This window comes from Onthophagus taurus, chromosome 7 (assembly GCF_036711975.1).
Source record: "Onthophagus taurus isolate NC chromosome 7, IU_Otau_3.0, whole genome shotgun sequence".
In the NCBI taxonomy this organism is placed as follows: Eukaryota; Metazoa; Arthropoda; class Insecta; order Coleoptera; family Scarabaeidae; genus Onthophagus; species Onthophagus taurus.
This window is the reverse complement of record NC_091972.1, coordinates 26,125,525-26,134,212: the sequence shown is the minus strand read 5'-3', so window position 1 is coordinate 26,134,212 and position 8,688 is coordinate 26,125,525. Positions and strand designations below refer to the sequence as shown.

At 39.8% G+C, this 8,688-nt stretch overlaps 1 long non-coding RNA gene across 1 annotated transcript; it reads right to left on the bottom strand.

The window, feature by feature from the left end:
- Positions 1–5,791: 5,791 nt before the first annotated feature.
- LOC139430412 (uncharacterized) lies at positions 5,792–6,939 on the bottom strand. The gene is made up of 2 exons (XR_011640903.1): positions 6,148–6,939; positions 5,792–6,094 (listed from the first exon to the last, which is right to left on the bottom strand). It is a non-coding gene; the product is annotated as an uncharacterized lncRNA (long non-coding RNA).
- Between the last annotated feature and the right edge of the window lie 1,749 nt (positions 6,940–8,688).

Here is an 8,688-nt window from a genome sequence, read left to right as displayed (position 1 = left end):
TTATGAATTTACTGTCCGAGGTTTGGATCCCTCTAGTGTCGATGAGATGCGTAGGTTGTTTGCTTCTTTACTACAGAAGGAGAAACTTAACCCTGATTTGGTCAACGATTACCCAGATAACCCTTACACAGAGGAGGAAGATTTGTTAGCGGTTAGGGACAAACTGGCCGAAATTACCACATTGTTAGATGATTTTCGATCTAAGAATGCTAAGAAGGTTGAAACTAAGATTTGGCATGTTTTGGGGCGAATAAGGCGTATGAGTGAATTATGTGAGGATCGTGCCGTTGTTCTCCGTGAGGCTTTGTCTTTGAAGGATAGGTTAACGAAGGCCATTGCTTCCGTTTCTAGGCCAATTGAGTTAGAAGCCCTTGAAAGATCCCTGAACGTATCTTTAGGCGGGGGCGCTGCTTCGTCTACCCCTGTAACAACTAGTCCTCCACCCTTGATGTCTTCTAAGGCTATTCCCGTACATAAATGGGGCCTTAAATTTTCCGGAAGGACGGGTATTTCGGTGGGAGCGTTTTTAGAGCGAGTACATGAATTGTCCGCAGCTCGAGGTGTTTCTCTTCGAGAAGTTTTTGTGTCGGCTCTTGATTTATTTGAGGGTCCCGCCCTACTTTGGTATCGTTCTGTCAGGGATGAAGTTAGCTCGTGGGGAGAATTAGAGGTGTTATTGAGGGGTGAATTTTTACCTTCCGACTACAACGAACAACTGTTGGATGAGATACGACACAGAACCCAGGGTGAGCGAGAGCCTATTGCAATCTACGTCGCCAATATGTTAGGTTTATTCGGTAGACTCACTTGTCCACTTTCCGAGGAGGCGAAGGTTAAACTTATCCGTAAGAACCTCTTACCTTATTTTCAAACCCAACTAGCTCTTCACACTATTGATACGGTTTCTGATTTGAAGGTCAAGTGTAAGCAGTTAGAGGAGTCTAGGCGCGCGGTAAAGGAATTTCAGCCCCCTAAAATTCGCAATAAGACTTTGGAACCCGAATTAGCTTACTTAGGTTGCTTGAGCTACCCCCAAACTTCAGATTTTTCTGCGGTTGAGTCAAGTCCTGTTAAGTGCTTCAATTGTGGAGTTTTGGGTCACATGGCTCGTGGTTGTCCTAGTCCCAAGAGACTGCATTGTTTTAAGTGTGGAAATGAGGGTTTTACTACAAAAAATTGTCCTAAATGTCCCCATGGTAATAGGAAGTCTTCGGGAAATGCCAATCGTCGTCACTAGGTCGTCGGCTAGTTGACATTGAAGACGAAAAGCCGGCTGATAGGATTTCTTCCGTGTTGGAGTTCGTTTTAGATAGTTGTAAGAAGGATGAAAGGCCTTATCTGAAAATATCGATATTAGGTAGAGAGTTACTAGGTTTGTTGGACACTGGTGCCTCTAGAACTATATTAGGAGGTGTGGGATGGAAAGTCGTGTCCGATTTAGGATTTCATTGTCGTCGCGTTAGTTCTTCGGTCAGAATAGCTAATGGACAATTGGTTGAGAGTTTGGGTGTGGTTACGGTTCCGGTTACTTTGAGGGACAGAATTACCCTTATTGACATGCTGGTGATACCTACACTTCCCCAAACCCTTATTTTGGGTGTTGATTTTTTCAAGTCCGTTGGAGTAGTGCCTGACCTTAGAAATGACTCTTGGAATTTCGCGTACGAGACTGTTTTCGAGATGGATTCTCTTGATGATGATTTGTCCCCTTCTAATAAGCAACTTTTAGAAACCATGGTTAACTCTTTTAAAGCTAAAATGGGTGACGGTTTAGGGTGTACTCACTTGGTGAGTCACGTGATTAGAACTTCAGCTGATCCCATTAAACAACGCTATTACCCCGTTTCTCCGGTCATGCAGCAGCACATTAATAAAGAACTTGATATCATGTTAGAGCAGGGCGTTGTCGAACCCTCATCGAGTGCTTGGGCTTCCCCAATCCTGTTAGTGCGAAAGAAAGATAACACATATCGATTCTGTGTTGATTATCGTCGTCTGAATGCGGTGTCGGAACGTGATAGTTATCCGCTCCCGTATATTTCCGCAACTCTCGATAAACTCAGGAACGCAAAGTTTTTGTCTTCCCTGGACATTAAGTCCGCTTTTTGGCAAGTCCAAATGGAGAATGCTTCTAAGGCTTTTACTGCTTTTACGGTGCCCGGTAGAGGGCTATATCAATTTACACGTATGCCTTTTGGCTTGCACAATTCTCCTGCCACTTGGCAAAGGCTTGTTGATAGGGTCTTGGGTCCTGAGTTGGAACCTAATGTGTTCGTTTATTTGGACGATGTTGTCATTGTTACCGATACCTTTGAAAAACATCTTGAGGTTCTGTCGAGTGTATTTGAGAGGTTGCTCGCTGCTGGATTGAAGGTCAGCTGGGAGAAATGTAAGTTGTGCAGATCTGAATTGCGTTACCTTGGCTATGTCGTTGATAAATACGGACTTCATGTAGACCCTGAAAAGGTTAACGCCATGCTTAAGATTCCTATTCCTAAGTGTCAGAAAGATGTTAGACGTATACTTGGTACCTTTTCATGGTATAGACGTTTTATTCCCGAGTTCGCGACTTTGATTTCTCCGATTACGAACCTACTGAAAAAGAATAAGCCAGTTGAATGGACGGATGAATGTGAAAGATCTTTTAGAGTCATTAAGGAAAAGCTTGTATCTGCTCCAATCTTGCGATGTCCTGATTATTCGCTGCCTTTTGAGTTGCACACGGATGCCTCTGGTGTTGGTTTGGGTGCCGTGTTGTTGCAACCGGGTGAGGATGGTGAACAAGTGGTGGTATACTTGAGTAGGTCATTAAGTCCGGCCGAACGCAACTACTCGGCCACAGAACGCGAGTGTTTGGCAGTGATTTGGGCTGCTGAAAAGCTGAAACCTTATCTTGAGGGAGTCCCGTTCACGGTGGTTACTGATCATTATTCTCTCCTTTGGCTTTTAAAGTTGAAAGTTCCTACTGGGCGTATCGCGAGATGGGCAATTAGATTGCAACAATTCGACTTTGTCGTTAAACATCGTAAAGGCTGTGAGAACGTTGTGCCTGACTTACTTTCGAGATCGTTCGAGGTCGTCGATTCGATCCAAGAGAGGACCGAATTGAAATTCTCTGATACTTCTGACGTGTGGTATAGAAGGCTGAAAGAAAGAGTTCTGAATTTTCCCGCTAAACACCCCTTATTTAGAGTAGAGAATGGCGAGGTTTATAAGTATGTAGTGTCATCTGTTCTGGGACGAAATTCCGAACCTTGGAAAAGGGTTGTCCCAAGAGATTTTCGTAAAGAGATTTTAGCTCTTTCTCATGACTCTCAAACTGCTGGTCATATGGGTGTTTTCAATACTCTTGGTAGAATTTCTGAGCTCTATATATGGCCTAAAATGAAGGCAGACGTGGTAAGGTATATCTCTGGATGTGAGTTGTGCGCTTCTTATAGGATTCCGAATGTTAAACCAGCTGGTAAGTTCGTTCGTACCCCAGATAGTGATAGACCGTGGCAGCTTATATCAATTGATCTTGTTGGCCCTCTTCCTCGTTCGAGAAAAGGTAATCAATTTATCTTCGTAATATCCGATTACTTCAGTAAATTTGTACTTGCTTATCCCATAAGAACTGCTACCGCAGATAAGATTTCGCAGATACTTGAGACGGAAGTCTTTCTTAAATTTGGTGTTCCTAAAACCCTTATTTGTGACAATGGTCCTCAATTTAGATCCCGGAAATTGAACTTACTAACTCAACAGTATGGTGTTTCTGTTAGGTTTAACGCCAATTATCACCCTCAGGCTAACCCTGTAGAGCGAGTGAATCGTACGCTTAAAAGAATTTTGTCCTTGTATTGCAAAGACGATCAACGTAAATGGGATGTGAGTGTTTCTAAAATAACTTGCGCGATTAATTCCGCTCGTCACGAGGTTACGAAATTAACACCACATTTCGTATGTACGGGTCGAGAGTTGGTGTTGAATGGGAAACAGTATGATAAAGTCATGGGTGATGGTGAGTGGAGCTTAGATAACGAAGATCTGTCGAAGGTATTTGCTGATGTTAGGAAACGCATTGCACAGGCGTCTGGTGTGAATGAGAGGCGGTATAATTTGAGGAGGAGAAGCGATAAGTTTATGGTTGGCCAAAAGGTTTGGAAGAGAAACTTTGTATTGTCTAATGCATCTAAATATTTTTCGGCAAAGCTGGCTCCTAAATTTGTAGGTCCGTATTCTGTTTATAAGGTCTTGTCACCTTGGACTTACGAGTTGAGGGATGGTGAGGGTAATAATGTCGGAACTTGGCACGCCAAGGATTTGAAGCCTTACCTTGTTGACCCGGGTTAGTTGTTCCTTGTTTGATTTGCTGGCTCACCTGGCAGGGGCCTTAGACTACTCCAGAAGACCGGCTGTCTCCGTTTCGTGTACATCTGTTTCTATTTTGGTTCTGTCCATCTTGGGAACTTACGGAGTGTGTTTTGTCCTAATTGGTTGTGATTGTTTGGTACAACTAGTTATTTCGTTTAGTGCTATTCCATAGATATTATGGATAGTATCTACCTGACTGATTTCCCCTTTGGTGTGGTACATCCCTAGTTGTTTAATTTCATTGTCCTCCCCTATTTTTCAGAGCCAGTACCACAAAGTCCGTGGGCGTTTGGCCATTGACATTTTGTTTTGTGACAGTTGTAAACTGTCACGTTTTCGCCGCAGGTAGCGATATACCGACCGTAGGTTTAGTATCTTAGGTTCTTGAAAAAGAGATTATCGGGGTGATTTTAGTTTAGTTCAGGGGTGGGTATGGACCAACAAACCCGTCTTAACTTTCTTTTCCTTTTTCCGCTTGTTATCCTTTAACTGTAGTAATGAACCTATTTTTGTTCTAGTCCCAGTCGAGTCGTTTTTCTTTTTTGTTTTAGAGTGTCCTCGCTTTACGAATTCCTCTATGTTATTGATATTAGGTTGGAATGATCACTGTGTGACTTATTGTTGGTATTCATGAATTCCTATATCTCTGTATTTTCATTTATTATTTTATTATTTTCCCTTCCGACCGAATGTCGAAGACCTGAAGGCTATGGGCAGGAGGTGGATCAGGTGGTTGGTTCCATAGTTGCATATACTTATTTTTGGGTTGGATTTTGGTTGTTAGGGTTGCTTGTTTAAAGTTTAAAGTTTACGAGTAAACTTTCTTGTTGTAAGGGGGGAATGTAACGGTTCCGTTCGAGGTTATTGAATTTCCTTGTGAATTGTCTGTAATTGTTAGAAGTCGGGGAATTATATACCATTTTGTTTATTTACCTTGTTATAATTTTTGTTTTTTTGTTACAGCAAGCCGAATTTGGAAACACTTGAAAATCCTTTCCTTTTCATCACTTTTCTTAAATCCTTTCCTTTCGCTCATTTTAAACGCCTTTTTCTTTTTCATTACCTTCATTACAATCACACAATAAATCTTAACCTTAAAACTTTTCTTTTTCTCTTCTTCGTTACTATCATGAATTTTGTTTACATTTTTAAGTTCAGACTGTCAATAATAGAGGGAGGGAGTGATTTTGAATTCTTGGCACCGCGCGATTTTATAACGAGTTTTTTGGTTAAAATCTTGGGAAATGAAAACCCGTGCGCGATTTTACTCTTCCTCTTTTGAAACCAGCCTTTGTAGTGTATGGATGGTTAACAAGAATTTTAAGTCGACATTTTGGTATAATTCTGTGTAGAATTTTGGATCGATTTATATCCGTATTTTTCGGGATCTGAGTTAATTAATCCTTTAATTTTTCGTTTGGAAATTATTCAACGATTACGGTTTCACCGGATTTATTGCACATTTTTACAAAGATTATTCATTTTGCTGGTTAAAACCTCATACCACCTTGAGGTAGGTTTTTCTTTTTACATTTTCTCTAATTTTAGCTTAATACTAACTTAAACCTAAATTCATTTAAACTCCTTTCACACTACATAAAATCATCCATCCCTACATTCTTGCCTAATTATCTATTTACATTTTTCTTTCTTTTCTTTACACGCTAGGTTTTTTTCTGAGAGCCTTATTCCTTACATAAGTTCTTGGGAAATCTCCCATCCTGGAAACAAGTACTACCTGGAATAAAGAAGTAAATTAGAAGCTACATAACCCAAGTTTCCTGTACTTACCATCGAACAAGTGTTTCCAAAGGAGGTTTGCTGGATTTTGTTGCTGTATCTACGTATAATTGTTGTCATCGTGAAGTCATCATCCTTCGTTCAAAAGAGTTTGGAATAAAGGTCAGAATTTCCCTTTTTATACAAAAAGAATATCAGTGTGGTTAGATACTTTTGTATTTTTTTTATAAAGTAAGATTTTCTTTTGTACTTACCATTTAATTTTTTTGTTAACTTCACTGGTTCATTTTGTTCATTTCACTTTAAACCAGTTCTTTATTATTATTATCTCATTTTAATTATCAATTAATTTTTCTTGTAAAGTTATCGGATTTATTAGGGGTGTTATTAATTTCGGTATTGATTTCGATTTTGTTTTCTTTTCCGTTCGCCTGATCGAGCGCTCGGGTCAATCGGGGACGTGTCGCGATCATTATTTAGGTTTGTTTTAATTTTGTTTTATTCAGTTCATTATTATTTTCTTTCTCTTTTACCCCCCTAATTATTCGGGATTTTTTTTTGAACAATCTCCGTTATTTTATTTACTACTTATATACTTTATATTTTGTTTTACCATATTTTTTTTTCCTTAATAAATTTGTTTTTATATGGTATATGATTTCGCGATTTCTTTGTGTTTTGTTATATGTTGGTGTTGTCGAACCTTTTCCCTTCCAGCCCTCTTCGCAGTTAGAGCGATCTGTAACTGAAACTGCGTGGCGCCTTATAAATTCAAACCCACCCCATCTTCACTGGGAAGCCGAGGTGTTGCAGATCTGTATTTTTTTAAAAGGGGTTCGATTGTGTTGTTGTTGTTTTGTTGAAAAGCCGCCACAACATGGCTCAGAACGGCGTATAACGTCATAATATCACGTTTTGGGCACATTTTGTTTTTTATCTCCAACATGCTCCAATACGACATTTGGCCCCTGAATATCACAAATATGGTCAACAGAATTATCGGAACCAAAAGTGATAGAAAGTTCAAACATGGCTCAGAACGGCGTATAACGTCATAATATCACGTTTTGGGTACATTTTGCTTTTTATCTCCAACATGCTCCAAGATGTCATTTGGCGCCTGAATATCACATATATGGTCAACAGAATTACCGGAACCAAAAGTGATAGAAAGTTCAGACATGGCTCAGAACGGCGTATAACGTCATAATATCACGTTTTGGGCACATTTTGTTTTTTATCTCCAACATGCTCCAAGATGACATTTGGCCCCTGAATATCACATATATGGTCAACAGAATTACCGGAACCAAAAGTGATAGTAAGTTCAAACATGGCTCAGAACGGCGTATAACGTCATAATATCACGTTCTGGGCGCATTTTGTTTTTTATCTCCAACATGCTCCAAGATGTCATTTGGCGCCTGAATATCACAAATATGGTGGACAGAATTATCGGAACCAAAAGTGATAGAAAGTTCAGACATGGCTCAGAACGGCGTATAACGTCATAATATCACGTTTTGGGCACATTTTGTTTTTTATCTCCAACATGCTCCAATACGACATTTGGCCCCTGAATATCACAAATATGGTCAACAGAATTATCGGAACCAAAAGTGATAGAAAGTTCAAACATGGCTCAGAACGGCGTATAACGTCATAATATCACGTTTTGGGCACATTTTGCTTTTTATCTCCAACATGTTCCAAGATGTCATTTGGCGCCTGAATATCACATATATGGTCAACAGAATCATCGGAACCAAAAGTGATAGAAAGTTCAAACATGTCTCAGAACGGCGTATAACGTCATAATATCACGTTTTGGGCATATTTTGTTTTTTATCTCCAACATGCTCCAAGATGTCATTTGGCGCCTGAATATCACATATATGGTCAACAGAATTACCGGAACCAAAAGTGATAGAAAGTTCAAACATGGCTCACAACGGCGTATAACGTCATAATATCACGTATTGGGCGCATTTTGTTTTTTATCTCCAACATGCTCCAAGATGTCATTTGGCGCCTGAATATCACATATATGGTCAACAGAATTACCGGAACCAAAAGTGATAGCAAGTTCAAACATGTCTCAGAACAGCGTATAACGTCATAATATCACGTGTTGGGCGCATTTTGTTTTTTATCTCCAACATGCTCTAATGTGACATTTGGCATCTGAATATCACATATATGGTCGACAGAATTACCCGAACCAAAAGTGATAGAAAGTTCAAACATGTCTCAGAACGGCGTATAACGTCATAATATCAGGTTTTGAGCGCATTTTGTTTTTTATCTCCAACATGCTCCAAGATGACATTTGGCCCCTTAATATCACAAATATGGTCGCACATCGGAACCAAAAGTGATAGAAAGTTCAAACATGGCTCAGAACGGCGTATAACTTCATAATATCACGTTTTGGGCACATTTTGTTTTTTATCTCCAACGTGCTCCAATACGACGTTTGGCCCCTGAATATCACAAATATACCATATTGACCATATTTGTGATATTCAGGGGCCAAATATCGTATTGGAGCATGTTGGAGATAAAAAACAAAATGTGCCCAAAACGTGATAT